We start from the raw sequence: 16,330 nt of genomic DNA on the forward strand, positions 1-16,330 counted from the left end.
ATATAAAAGTAGTTAATAAACTGAGTACTGGTGATAAAAAAATAAACTGAGAATGGTCTAATAGTTCAACTTTGCCATGTAATTTGTTCGAATTTAAGCAGATTTACTTTGCCCCCTTTAAAAAAAAAAAAAAAAAAAAAAAAAAAAAAAGTTTGTCATTTTCATTCCAAAACGGACTCCTTCCAGCACAGCTAAGCCAGTTGGAAGAACTGGAGAAGCAGAGCGAGGTAGGGTGAGAGTAAGGGAGTTGGAGAATGAGATGAGGAAAAAGCTGATTGCCCTCCAGGAAATGCATGGTGTGACTACAGCAGAGACCCCCAGATTCCTCCTGGGGCAGAGGACGTGCGTTGCTAGGAGATGGTTGTTGGGCTGGTGTTGCCATGCGTGGATGCTGTTGCCTGCCATGCTCCGATGTGCAGGAGGGCAAGGATTCAATACTCATTCAGGGAGCATGTGTGGCTGGACTCTAGAAGCCATGGAAAAAAAGAAACCGTGGTCCATAATCATCATCACGGACTAGTAATGTCTTCCCCTGTCTCTAGGGGGCACCCTTAGCACCTGAGTCACAGGAGCAACAGAGCCAGCTTTTCCCCCTCAAAACTGTGACCAAGCCATCATTTGCGGTTGCCAAGAATAGATGTCACAGGCACATGATCATTGTAGCTGCCACTGAGGTGGTCAGTCCGCCCTCCTTAGAGCCGAGTACGGTTCTGGAGGGGGATGGAGGGTGAGGTATCGACATGCAGAAGAAGCGAGGCTTTCAGGCCTCATGAAAATTGGCTAATGGCTATGGGTTTGGAGAACTGAGGCATGACAGAGGAAAGTTTGTGCAGCAGCAGTCATAAGCAGCACTGGTTTAGATTATACACAGTTAGGATTGGAGTAAAACACACTCAAGAACAGTAAGTTCTCAAAGTTTTGAAGCTTGTATAGCGGGGAATGCAATTCAATACAAAGCACAAAGCTGCAGAGACTCAACAGAGTGACAAAGCAGGAATATCAACACTGAGTTCAGAGATCAGGGAACAATGATCACACTTATCCAGATTACAGAGAACCGTTCCCACACATACCAGGGCATACCTGTACACAGTGAGAGATAACACAGTGTCGGCACATAGTGGAATTGTTCACTCAGAGAAATAACCATTCAACTGATGGGTGAAAACCTTGACATGGGAATCTGAAGCATTTAAAAATTTCTACAATTTACCCAACATCTGAAGATGAATTGAAATGACTTTTAATTTAGGTGTAGTAAACTAATTTTCAATTGTTGTTTCATCAAGTCTGAGCTTTGGGGTTATTAACCCCACAGATCAAGGAAAATGCCCTCCTGTAAATCCATTAAATTCCCTTTTACTGCCCATCACATTTCTATGAAAATAATGAGTGAATCTTTTCTTCTTTTAACCCTTCAACCCAGTCTGCAATTTGATGTCTGCATTTCCTTTAATTTTTATTCAAATTTTTTTTCCCCTGAATTCATTGCATTCAAAGCACATAAAATCAACACATACTTCAAACTTTAAGAGCCTAAATATGAGCTTCTTGTGAACCTATATGTAAAATGAGAAATCTGAAACAGGGGATGTGACACTGGAGCAGATGAAAGATGTAAAAATTCTTCAATAAAATGTCCCAAAAACAAGAAGACTTGACTGTTGGTCTGTGAAATTCCATTATCGAAATAGTGTCTAACGATGTTTAAGAAGAAAATCAGAGAACTTTTTTTTTTTCAAGGTCACGGAAAGTTTAACTTTGGTCGCCTTCTAAATGCGCCATATCTGCTTTACCAGTGGCTTTGCTCGTCTATGCTATAATTTAAAGAGCAAACGACATGAGAAGGAGGAAAAAAATGCCAGTTAGCTAGTTGGCTGTCTTTTCCTTCCACTGTTTTTAGTGGTCACTCGTAATGGATCACAAGTATTCATAATCCCATGGTGCATAATGTAAATAAAACAATACATAACCTCATCCTTGAACATGATTTCCGCTGTGTCAGGTTTATCGGGAATGGTGGTGAAGACGACAACTCCCATGATCCCATACTGCTTCACAACATCATTGAAATAGTGCCTTGTCCTCACTACTGTGGATCTATCCGAGAACATAAAAATGACTACAAATGTTCAAACGACCGCGCCGCACCAGTAGGTGGCGATAAAAAGTCTACATCAATGATCCGTCAAATGCGCTGTTCTCTGAGCAACATTGGTTGAGTCAGATATCTGTGAATGACGGTAATGCAGTGCAGTACTGCTACATTTGGCTGTACAGTCCTAGCAGTGCTGACCACACCTAGAGAAACTGGTATATAGCCGCCATTTTGGTTGTTTCTGGTGCATGCTCATTACAAAAAGCAATGGTAGGCATGTGCATAGTAAGCTGTGACATGAATCACAAAAGTTTGTTTTGCAAAATATCCGCATTAGGGCATGGACACACATGAGAATGTGAAACACAAATCACAGGTCGAAGTTCACCAAAGTTGAACTCCATGTAAAGCCCCACTACGACTTTCCTCACCACGCAGCAAATGTTTCAGTCACCTCCTTCCTTACACAGATTGGAAGTGAACAGGAGCGGACGATTCACCACTGATATATTCATTTGTGACCGAGTCCTTAGAATGGACATAAACGGGCATAAAGTCTTTGTTATTGTTTTGATTGCGAGACCCCTAGTGGCAGAAGTTTCATATTGTGAGTTCAAAGCCTTATCGTGCTCGGTCTAAATTATTCCCACAGTACGTTAAAGCAGTGAAGTGTATAAGTTATGTAAGTTGTATTGGTGATTGTGGTTTATCTGACCCAAACGCTGCACCAGAATGTAACAGTGCGATGTCTCCGTGAGATAACAAGATATTGTTGAAATGATTTTTACACTTTACCAGGTTCACGGGAGCTGAATTATATTGCACATTTCAGTGAATAGGGAATACGTGGATGTGTGAGTAAGTAGTGAGACAAGTCTTTCAACCTGAGCAACTAAGTTCATGCCCCTGCACTGACTCACAGCCCACCTGCTCCAGGCTGCTGTTTTGCAGCCGACCCGGTGGACCGACCTTCGCTGTGGAAGAGAATCCACCTCTTAAATATTCTGCTTTCATCTATTTATTTAAGATGCTGATTCAGAAAAGAAAGTGCCATATTAAATGATATCGCTGCAATTGCCTGCACGAAACATTGTGACAAAAGAAAGTGTAATACTGTAAAATTTTGTTTCTGTTTTGCAGTTTTCAAAGACTCATTACGTGAGCATATGAACAGTAGCACAGAGAGAATCTCTTGGAAGCTCCACGACTGTTGCTCTGGCTGTTTCTGAGCAGCTGGTGGTGGGTATACGGGGCATGTTTGATCGTGGGAATAATCCTCTCTGGTGGACAGAAACTGATACGTTACCACCAGAAGCAACAGCAGCAGCAGTGATTGAAATCGATACGAGAAGACCTCAGCAGTTAGCATAAGCACTCGTAGCTGGTATGGCCTGATAAATGAGAAGGGTAAGTTACCTGCAGAAACAACAACAGTAAATGTGTCACAGAAACCCAGCAATGACAGATTTTTACTTAAAAAGCACAAGTAAACATTTCCAGGATGAGAGAGTTCAGATATTCTTACATAATCCAATCAGCAGGACGGCGCTCAGCGATGCTTTGTGAGGACAAAGACCAGGAGCACATGATCTCATTTGTCCTAACTTTTATTGAGTGTTTCTACTCAAAATCGGAAACGCTGTTCATCTGGCGAGGCTGGATGATAGCGCCTTTTTGTGGGAATGCTCAGGAGCACATAAGAGGATGAAGTGGTGGTTTAGGGTCTGAGGGGCAACAAGGGTGATGCAGATCCATTTACTGAAATATACGCGAGTCTTTTGTGCACGGAGCCTGTCTGATAAGTGGGGGCCCCTCATATTTACTCTTACTGAACACACATAAGTCCATGGAAGCAACCTGATACAGATACTACTCGCAGTGCTGCATTGATTCTTCAACATATACCTCATTTCATTTGATTCAGCAGCCACCCAAGAGTTTTCTTCACTTGTCTATCATTTATTTATTTCTTCTTCAACTCACACCAACTTCAGATTCTACTCAAATGTACAAGGTTAAGATTTCTCTTTTTTATCCTCTATTTTTTGTTGAGATATTTGTATTTGTAGTCTTTTTCCCCAATTAATTCCACACATGGGGATGAATATTTTGAAAGGTTTCATGTGGGAGGAAAAATGTTGTGATAAACTCCTGGCTTTTTAGTATTGTTTTTAAGACTTTTCATTATAAATTACATTATATTGCTAAAATAAGTTTACATATTGACAACCTTATTTTCATATCTGATGAACATTTTAATTAAATACTGACAAAGTAAGATTACAACTGACTATAAAAAGTATTGTATCCAGTTGTCTCTATATGATTCTTCTTCTTTCCTGTTTGAATAGTCAGCATTGTTTTTTCTAACCACGACCATTTACTTACCTGTATTTATTGTTGCAACCATGACAACAAAGGTCATCTAAGCTTTAAAAGTGACTTATTTTAACCATAATCATAACCACATTGTTTTTGTGCCTAAATTTTAACCAAACCATGACTATTCCATGAGCGTGTTTATTATTGTTACCATGACAATGAAGGTCTGGTACGCCTGCCGCAGCAGGGGGACGATTTCAGGAGACGATCCTGTTCTGTATCAGAGAGAAGGGACAAACAACCTGGTTGGAGAAGATGTTGCGAATGAATCCATTGATTTAAAAATATAGGAGGATATGATGATATATCTTTAACACAACGTATCAACCGCTATATCATTCTAAAAAAGATTCTTTTTTTCTTTTGTAGTTTTGGCCACTCTCCTGTGTTATTTTTTCCTTCCATCCATCTCTCTCAGTTGTATTGTCCAACCATTCTGTTGATGTCTCTCTCTGTTTTTGCTCATTTTTCTTTTTCCTCTCCCAGCACTGGGTGATTGGGGACTTGTGTTTGGTCTGTGGTGGAAGGCTTCAGCCAGCGCTGTGTGGAGCTCAACTTGGTTCTGCTCTGGTTCTGGTGCTGGCTGACCAGCAGGGCCCTGCGGCTCAGGCCCAACTCCAGGACGGGCAGTAGTGGAACGGACAAAGGACTTCATTCTCTGTGGGGGGGAGGAGGGGGGAGGATGGTCGGATGAAGGGGCGTTAGGCGAAGAGGAGAGAGAGAGAAAGAGTGAGGGGGGTGCTGGAGCCCAGCGCAAGGGGTCTTATCCTCCCGGCTCAAACACATGCCACCAGCTGCTGCCCCCTTCCTGTGCTTTCATTAAAAAGCCTCCCTGTGCTCCGCTGGGTAATCCACATGCTTTCCTGAAAAAAGCGTGAGGTAAATACAGTACGTCTTCCCTTTCCTCTACCTTCACACTTTCTTTTTTGCCATCTCTTTCCCTTTGTTGCTCCCTCTTTCTATGATGTGCTCTGCTGGGCAGTAGAGAGCAGTCCATTCTCTGTATGCAAGCGTGTGTGGGAGAGTGTGTGTGTGTGTGTGTGTGTGTGTGTGTGTGTGTGTGTGTACCTGTATCTGCGCCCATGGAGTCTGTCAGACTCTCAGCATTTCCAGCACTCAGCCTAGAGCCAAGGCAACCATTGCCAGAGGGAGTGCCTGCAATGTAGGGCGCCCAGCAAGCTGGACGCAGGCAGAATATCAACGCCACACGGCCGACACTCCTCCCAGCAGCCCACCTGCTGACTTACGTGATCCAAATGTGAGGAGGGGGAGGGGGAGGGGGGGTGTTTAGGTGGAACGAAGGTAGCGGAGGAGGATAGGCTGCAGGAAATTGCCAGGTAGTTTCCAGACCCACTTCCCTGTGTTGCGCCCAATTAATCAGGGCTACATCTGTGTTGGATGGACCTCTCCCCAAAGGGGAAGGGGGTGGAGCAGAGACATTTGTGTTTTTGTCTGAATATGCGCACGCGCTTCGTGCGTCCGTGCAAGTGAGCACAAGTGTGTACACGCGTGCCACCTGTGAGAGTGCACGGTGCGCCTGTTGGACGGTAGGGGAGGGAGTGAAGGGGGGTTTTGTGTGTTTTTGCTGAAGAAGATGGGAGGCAGTTGTTGATGCTGGGCTTATTGCAGCCTCGCAGTAAAAAAAAACAAAAAAAACAGTCATGGGCAACCTTCTCTCATGCACTGTCCTCCTCCTTGTCCATATTAATCTCCTTGTTTCAGTATAAGCTACCTCACACCCCCTCCCTTGTCCCACAAACACATGCACGCACACAGACACACACACATTCCTCTGTGCTTTCCTGGGCCTCGCTAGGAAAAGGATCATTTTTCAGCACCTGCGTAGCTCGCCGCCTGTGTGTTTACTTCCTGAAGCTTCTGGCACACCTGGACCTGAGCTACCCCTCCTTCTTTCATCTCTGCTCTCCAGCTTTTTTTCCCTTCTCCCCTGTTTGGCTTTTATGTCTCCAGTCTCTTTCCAAGGCTATTCATATGAATAACAAATGAAATTGAATAATACGCGGGCAGTAAGTGCGTAAGTCTCTGCAGAGAAAACAGCAGCAGCTTCTGCTGGTTTCACTTATTCGTAGTGGAGACTGAGTAGGAGGCACAAACATGTTTTCATATTAAATCTTGACTCTAATTATCTGTCAAACTTTTTCACAAATTTTTTTGGTTTTTTTCTATCGCAAAAGTATAGTATTTATTTTGTCCAATATGGAGGGACAAAGCTTAAAAAGTGATAAATGTGTCAGTTTGTTTAAACCACCCAATTAGTAAGATTTGATAAACCCCTGATTTGAAACATGAAACTATTGATCAGTGTCTTTTGTTCTACAGGATCTGCAGTTTGGTTGATTCCGTGCTCTGCATCAACGGATTCGATCTGGCTTCTCGATTTGAGAGAATCCTTCTGACTTTACACGGTAAAACTATGAAGACGTGTCTTATTGTGCTTTGCCGCGTATTAATGCGAGTGTGTGAGTAGCTTGGGATCCTGTGCGGAGGCCTGGCATAGTGTGGTGCAGTGCAGAGTGGAGAGGAGAGACAGCTGCCCTGACAGATGCCGGGAGGCAGGACCCCACTGGGAAGCAGAGGGAGGGAGCTGGCACTGTCTCACCCCAGCGGAAACACCATAGGCTGCAGAGGAAGTGGGCAGGGGGACAAACCAGGGGCTCAGTGTGTGTGTGTTTGTGTGTATGATCTACTTTAAGAGGACCTTGGCAGTTGGTCATGTACGTGCTCTGTATATATACGTATGATACACACACACACACATATAGAGAGCAGTATATACAGTAAATAAGTCTAACCAGTCAGGCAGGCCACACTCCATGCTGTGCCCATATAAGTCCAATCTCCTCTGATAATGTGGGGGAACAAATTCATACATCGATCTACAGCCACTGAACAGTGGAAAACACACATGGTATCAATTCATATCTAATATAAATGAATAATATTATTTCTTACATAAATAGGTTGAACCCACAAAAGCTACACTTGAATTCAATCCACATCTTTCATCTACAATACTACTGACCCCCCGAAATAGTAACTTTATCCATTAAAGTACCTGATTTTGGGATATTTTGTTATACTGTATGTCTTGTTGTATTCAGATTTTGAGATGAGATACAGAGAAATATCATTCAAAGGTGTAAACCAAGTTCATTATATGAGCAGTGTGTTGGAGTAGCTCAGAATTAGAAGCTGAATATATAATATAGCTATTACTAAAATGGCACTAAGTAGAGTTTACACCTCCAACAAGACCCAACAGACCCCTCTTGAAACCACGTTAAAAATCAGTAGATCCATTTATTTGGATCTGCATCAATTTGCACACACTCTCAAATATTAGTCTCTTAAAAATGATTTTTTTTGGAGAGAAACATGAGAGAAACAATAATCTGGATCTGCCCCGTGATACAGATCCACACCAAAATTTAATGGATTTTTTCTTTGGTCACGCAACACCTCCACAAGATTGGATGGAAATTGGTTGAGCATTTTTCCCCTAATACGGCTAATTAACAGAACGACGGTTTTTCAGTGGGTTAAGGTTGAGGTAGGAGTTGGGAAATGGTGAGTAGGTGTGCATCATTTACAACGGACAAATAATATCAACTTAATTGCATAACTTAAACAGCATCCCGATACAAATTATTCATGAATGTTTGAATGTACTCAAAGTCATTTTGACACTTGCAGTATGTGACAGACCACAAACAATCGATTTGAAGCTACAGTCGTGGAGTAAACATGTCGGCACAGTGATGGGTGACGTTATATCTTCTGAGGAGTGACATAAAAAATGCACCATGTCCTGATCTGTAGTCTGCGTACTAGTGAGTCCACCAGCACTGTGTTTATATTTTGTCTGTCTACAGCAGTGGTTCTTGTTTGTAATCATTGCAACAGTGTCTCTATCCAACCTTTATATTATTCAATGCTTTCAGTCAGTATTTGATCCAAAGCATAACTCTAACATCAGTAAAGTTGACATAAGTAGTATTGAAATATATTTCGAAATTATTAACAAATGGGCTATTTTTAAGAAAATAGGCTCATTCCACACTCATCACAAGTATTTACTGTCCGAGTTGATGTTGTATTATAATGAATTGGGGATGAAACCCACACATGCAGGCAGTAGCACTATAGTTACATAGTCACACTATTATCTTATGTTCTATTTGCCTTGTACTGAAGAAACCCTGACCCATCACTTCGACTTAAAAGTGAGAATTAAGAAAAAAAGACTTTTTGGATTCATTACACAGATGCTACAAATTAGCTTCAAGCTCATTCTGATTAATTAAAAAGAGCAACATTTTATCTGGATTGTTCATGTGAGTAATTTAGTATCATCTGAGAATCAGCTGAGTTTTAATACTGTGTCGGTGCTGATTCTTTTCCCGACGTCAGCTGACTGTCATCAGTTACCTTCCAAGTCAATGAATTTAAATTCAGAGCCTTCCAGTCATCAACAAGGTTTTCGATTTTTCAAAGATCAGAATGATGTAAGTTTTCTCTACCACATCAAAAACATCATATTCCAGCGTGGTTGGACAAATATGTAATTTTTAAATTCCTAGCTGTCAACAGCCTAAGCTGTCATCTCTGCCAGGGATTCAACAATGTGTTAAGTTACTGTTCAACCCCATGAATTAAGAGATACTTTCACCTTGTGTAGAGTCACTGAATTTACAAAGATATGATTTAGTCTTTATGACAGAGGTGGGGAACCTTTCTCCTTTCAACGGCCATTTCAATTTTATAACATCCTTCGAGGGCCATTCTAAATTATTGAACACATATATCACACTAACCTCTGTGATGCCATGGCTGGAGCTGCTTCTCTTTGGTGGGGGCTTCTGATGTCAGATGGTGACGATGATGATGTTACGTCCGAAACTGGAACCTTTGGTAGAGAAAACCATGTCAAGCAAAGACTGAATTTTCTCCTTCATATCAAAGTCGTCAGTGATCCCACACAGAGGAGTGTCGAGTTAGGTTGCATTTTAATCACAGGTGAAAGGAATAAATCTAGGTATCTTTTTCAATAGCTCTTGTCATATCAGTTATTTGGTTCTTTGAGACAAACTGACACTGGAAACATTTACTCTGTCTGGTTCCAGCAGCTCAATCGTGGCAAAAGGCTCAGTTGAAAATTCTCCTGAATGACGTTTTAGCTTCTGAGAAGTTAACTTGCTGGACACAAAACCAAACTGTAAAACTTTATCTCTGTTGGATGAGCATTAACTTGCTCATCCAATCAAGCTGCATGTTCTCACTTGTAAAGATGCCAGATTGACCTTTTTCAGACTTGGCTCACCTGGTTGTCTTTAACATTCAGGAAAAAAAAAAGGTATTATTGTCGATAGAAAAGCGCCACAATAAGCATCTACTTTGCTTGACAGTCAAAGATGTTAGTCAGCTATGACATAAAACAGCAATTCATACATTTCCTTCAACCTGAGGCACACAACTAGAGGGCACTTACCTGAAGGACATGTTGTTATACGGTTTTGTTTTTTTAATTGAACTGAGGAATTTATTTTTTTTCTGAGTAGTTTTTTTGTATTTATGATCTGTCTTATGGAGCAAGATAAAATTAATATTGTAGACTACGTTTGTACTGAAGGTTACACTACATGCTTTTCAGACTCAAACATGATTCAATATTTCCACAAATAAAGTTATAGGTTACTAGGCACAAAGCAGCAACAGTGCTACAAGGACATTAATTGCACTGAATAGTGTCAAAGGAAAATTGTCGCTGTAAGAAAGCAAATGTTTATTTATACAGCACCTTTCATTCCAGGTGGACGCACAATGTGCTGCACAGATTGTGAGCTACCACAGAAGTAGCAGCCACGTAACAATGTGGATAAAAAAGGAAGACATAAAATATTGAGGATTGAAATAAAAATAAAATAAAAACAATTACAAGAAGTTGTAATACAAGATAAAAATACAATTAAGACCAGTCGAGCAGAGCTAAAAAAGAATTTTTAGTTCAGATTTAAAAGATGGTAGTGTTGTAGCGTAAAAGCTGAAGGCACTTTCACCACTTTTGGTCTAGAGCCAGGTAACAACCAGACGGCCTCCTCCAGATGTTACAGGTAAGTGCAACCACAGCCAAAACTTGTGCAGTTCATCAAGTTGTTAAAAAATACAAAGTTAAATGTGATTTTTGTGTTTGCTGCAACTTATACTGTGCATTCACTGAAACTCCTACTGTACTGGACGGAACTGTTTCCTTCCATGATTCTGCCTGGTGTCATTGATTGTGTTTATGTCTTTATAGATGTATATGTCTCTTTCTATGGAAGAAATCCAGTAACCCCTCTGGGGATTAATACATTTCATCCTATCCTTTAAAACGGGTCTAAAAGACTGACATATTTTAATGATTTTCTGGCCAGATAGCAGCAGGTGGCCCCTCTGGTCTGAACTGCAGAGGCTGTAGCACGGCTCGTGGGCAGCTGCTTGCTCGGTGTCACCAACGAAATACCCTGAGCACTTTGTACAAAAGTACAAAGCTGTGATTCAACTCTTTATCCTTCATCTTTGATTCAATAAATTGTTGAGATTCATGAGAAGATAGACACACCTACAAAAAAATACCTTGAATTCCACGGAAATATTAACAGAATACTATCTGAGAAGTGAGCTGCATGTTCCTACACCTTAAACTCACAGTTACAGGGTACAGCTCCATGATTGTGTGTGTTTGTATGTGCTTGTGAAGGGATGTGTATGTGGGTGTATACTCTTGAGGAGTACGTATATGTTAGCAATGCTTTAGGCCCGGTTTGCATGCTGTGTTCAAAGGGCTGCAGGGCCTGCACAATGGGAAGTGTTGCAACGGCGAGCCAGGTGTGGTTTAAATACACAAAACAACAGATTTACAGCTGTAGCAATAAAGCACAAACTCACCTGAAACTGCGCTTCCTCCTTCCTTCAGACACATGCAGTGATATCCTCCGAGATAATGTCCACTGGGACCAGTGCGCAGAAGCAGAGCCCTCAGAGAGACGCAGTGACACAGTCCAAGTACAACGTGTCCGTTATAGTCATCCATGTGTGACGAGCTAAAAAAGAAGGGGCTAATGAGGTGTTCATTTCTCTGAGGGGTATCAAACAAAGCAGGGTGACGGGCAAATGTGCAAATGCTAAAAGAAACATTTTTACACTTTGGGAAGATGAGAAGATCGATATCGCTCTCTTTGCACTCTTTCAGTTTTTAAACCCAACAGTCTGTTATCTGAGAAATAAGACTGAAAACAGGGCAAAACAATGAACCTGGATCTGTCCAAACGTAATAAAATTCACCTACTTGCACATCTGTAGGTAAGAAAATCCAATTTCATAAATATCACCATCCAACAATGGAAGAATACTTTTTGTCTTTGGACCGTCTTTGTCCCAAGAAGGGATCTTGTTGAGCTAACTATCTCAGCATTGGTTCCATTTTTACCATGAAACAGGAATTATTAATCGTCTCATTTTACACTGAACAGGAAAGCTTGAAGAGCTTAAGTGTGGGGCCGCTGTGGCTGAGGGGTAGAGCGGTCATCCTCCAACCAGAAGGTCGGCATTTTGATCCCCAGTCTTCCCCATCTGCATGCCTAAGTGTCTGTATGAATGTGTGTGTGAATGGCAAACTGTACTGTAAAGTGCTTTGAGTGCGCTATATAAATAAAAAACATTTACCATTCATCAAAATTAACCTTAAAGGCTAATTCAATGTCTTCATGTCCACAAGAGTTGGCTTTAGTCGGTGTGACGTAAATGTTGTCTTCCGTCCATGTTCTTGAGGGACCACGCAGACCCTTATTTGGTGAGATGGTTGAAAAGCCTCTTGCGTTGGTCCCACAGGTGTCTGGAAGAAAGTAGAGAGGTTGTGTCAGGTGTTGAATGCAGTTGGACAGCTGCCTTGGACAGTTTCTTCTTCTACTGATTGAGAGTGTGGATTAAGAAATGCACATACAGGGAACATCAAAACAACCCAGAGCGTTAGCTCAAGTTTAAATTGATTTAGGTGCGTCCATGCATGAAGTACACCCAAACCTCAAGAAAATTATTTTACAAAGTGTGCATATCCTCAGCTCAGATTTTGACCCAACAGGAAAACATTTAGTAATAACTCTTATCTGAAAAAGGAATAAAGTACCTAATGCTGTGGGCCTGAGATTATTCTGTTCCTGTGATTATGTAAAAATGTACATCTGCAGATGATTGTTTGAAATTTTTCTTAAGTATTTCTTTATTCACAAAGCAACACCCCCAACTCTCATGACAATTATTTATCTTATGTTGTGAAAAACTTTTTTTTTCATTTTTTAATCAGCACCCCTTCTTTAAGCCTTATTAGTCGTTGGATTGGTGTTAATTTTATTATTTACTGTTTTTTTGTTTTACCCACACTTGAACTGAAATAAAACATACATTCATAACTGCATAGCAGCTACCTAGTGGGTGATAGTCCTGTGAACCTTTCCTGTTAATCCGGAAATGTTAAAAAAAAATTGTGAAAAGGGTATTAGAGATGCTAAAAAGGTTAAGTTGTCCAAGTTTTTTATTTCTCAAGGATATAAATAATAGTATTTTACAATATAGGTTTCCACTGACAAAATGTAATTCATACACTATCAAGTAGTATTGGTGCTTAGTACCGAAACAAGATTGTTGCAGAAGATGAAATACAGCATTTAAAATAAAATAAAAGAGCATAGATAATGCTATGACGGCAGCATAAAAGTAAACTCAAATTGTAGCTGTGCTGTAGCATAATATGGAAAACAACCATAGTACTACGCCGATAGGAAACCACAGCTGGAAAAGAAACCACAGTTTCTAGTCAGCCCGTTGTTAAGATTGATATTGAGTCAAGAAATTATCGTAGATGTCACAGTCTGAGTCTGAGCGCAGGTGAAAGTGTAGGCACAGTGTCAACGTGTGACAGCATAATGACTGCACCCTCACCCAGCCTCTCTCTGTTTGTAGAAGACGCCCACCTTAGTTCAACAGCATGTGGATCTGTTAAATCAGACTCCATGTACAGGTGAACATCATGTGTCAGACGTAGTACGACAAAGATGTTGAGCATGTACTGAAAAGGCTTTATAATGATTTCAAGTGAGATTTCTGTCAAGATGTCAAAGTATGACTCAAGCTGTCTTATTCTCACGTTACATAATGGTCTGCAGATGTTTTAATGCAGCGTGGAATTTCGGACCCCAAGTTGGAAGTTGCAACTGGAACGGGATCAAATCGGAATTTCATCGCAGAAGGTCAGACCATTCTCACCACCCCCGACTTAGAAATCAAAAAAGGCCCCTCCGTATATCCATATGCGTGAAATACCGCGTAATGCGTTATTATGAACAGTTTTTGCTAATGATGGTTCGCTGAATAACAAATTGTTTCCTTTGCAACTGGAACACTCCACGGTGCAATGGAACGTGGCATAAGTCTGTTTGCTGTATCACTCATGGGTGTCACCTGGCCTGGGCTGTCAGGCCGTAGATTTTTTCTTTCCTTCAATAAAGAAACTATGAGCCGCTTGTAACTCATCAGTAAAAGAAATATTCAGTGTTATAATTTCATGTCTTTTATGAATAGTAGCAAGCACAATCAGAGGGTTTACAAGAAAATATTGGAAACCTTTTTCTGAAATATGTTGCGAAGGAAAAGATATCGATTTTGGTTTGATATTTATTCATCTTTTTGCATTTTTCCATTCTTAGCTGTATCTTTACCATATTTATTTATTTCATATCCACTTTTTGGAGGGGGTATGTTCTGTAAGTGTTTCTGTATGTTTATCACTCCAAAATGCAAAAACAAACTATAATATCTCCCCAAAAAGCAACACTAAACTAGTCTAGTCTGATAAAAGGTTTGGCATCAGTCTGGTAGTTCCAGAAACAGTGATCACACAAGGTTTCATGACGAATCCAGCTTTTATCAATTTTTTTTTCACACATTGACAGATAAGACACCACAGTTTCCATTCATTGAAATACTGTGTGTACTGATATCAAAGGGTAAACCAGTTAATGGCCAAGAAGCCGAGAGGAACAGAGCAGTGGTAATTCTTGGTAATTATTTTGGCAGCTATTTAATTGCTCTGAAGTTACATCCATCTCTCCATGTTCCTGTTTTTAAACACTCATGTGATCACTGCCCGCCCTGGATCTCCATATCCATTTAGCCAGAGCTGTGACACATGAAAGCTTGTGAAGCTCTAAGGTGATGTGAAGTGCCTGAACAACTGGCGGGCACCCAAGTCTGAATTTTTCTCATGCATAAAAGTGGACATGGCATTACTGCTACCATTGGCAAAATTGCATAGTGCAGTGCAGCTGGACAGGGAACAGATAATGGCCGGAGACTCTTCTCCACTGATGAGACGTGTCAGCGACCAACCTGAGAGTAACATTTTTTGTTTGTGAAATGGCAAATGAAGAAGTCCCAGAACATATCGTGTTAGCTTTTGCATGTTGGTGGTTTAACAAGGTTAAAGAGGCAAAATCATTATATACCCTATATAGCAGAGATCTTTGATGTTCTGTATCAGAGTGAAACAGGAAGCAGAGTCTACAAACATCACCGTATAGATTTAAAATATGCATTGCACAACATGAGGCCCAGGAGTAATTCAGCATCACACAAGACTTTTTATGCAAATCTGAATCAAAAACAAAGAGGAAATTTGTCCCCCTTGATATCACAGAAATGTCACACACCCCGCTGCAAGCATCAAAGAAGCAACTGGAACTTAATGGTGCCCATTGTGATGTAAAGCCACCCATTGTGGAGTAAAGGTGCAAACTATGGCCATTTGTATGTGCATGATATTCAGGAGAACAAGTGCATTTGTTTCTTTTTGTCTTTGGACAGAATGAAATATAGCCATCAGGAGCCGGCACAAACAAACAATACAAAGCGAGCTAAAGCTAATCAATTCTGCAAAAATACTAAGTGAATCTATAAAACAAAAACAAGATTTGTTTTTTCTGATCCTCGGGAGAATGTTTATTCACAGCTCAACGTTGGGTTGAAGTCACTGATGCCACTTTTCATTTTCTTAAATTTCTTCGACTCAGTTTCCAAACGGATGGAAGCTTCTGGATGGGAAGTGAATCTGGGGCCGATGAGTAAGTGGTCAAAGTTTACATAGAGCATGTGGTTAAACATCATATTTAAATTGACGCTCCTGCTGTTCATATGTTCATAGAGTTACTGTCATGGGGAAAAGAGACGGGAAGCATACTGTCGCTTTCTGATTATATATATATATATATATATATATATATATGTATATATCCAGGAAAAAATAGCAAGAATGGGCTAAAGTATTTTGAAAAATGTAATCGATACATCCCATCAGCCATCTCATCAAAGCTACACCCCTGAAATACATGAAGGAGCAGTGCATGACAACTGCTAAGCTGACTTTTCTGTGACCAGCTGGCTAACTTCTGGCTGTTGCCTCGGTTTCAGCGTTGTATGCTGTATGTCTCTCCGGCTGAAGAGTCATGAACATCAAGAGCCAGCAGGTCGGTGAGTGACAGAGAGGCTGGAGGCTAGGTCAGATGCTTCTGGTGGACCACACCTGAATCTGGGGGCAATCTGTCAGTGGTCAAATTGCATCTTGGGTAATGCAGGTGCAAGGTTTTGCGAATGAAAAAAGAAATATCTGATTCTGTAGATCTCCCATTGTCACTGACACCTGCATTTTAAGCAGAACCACAGACATAAAGAGGATTACACGCTGCTGCAGTCGGACTGACAAATCTCTGGGACAGTTTTCTGATGTTTATCCCGTTTATA

Source organism: Paralichthys olivaceus, chromosome 15 (genome assembly GCF_024713975.1).
Source record: "Paralichthys olivaceus isolate ysfri-2021 chromosome 15, ASM2471397v2, whole genome shotgun sequence".
NCBI lineage: Eukaryota > Metazoa > Chordata > Actinopteri > Pleuronectiformes > Paralichthyidae > Paralichthys > Paralichthys olivaceus.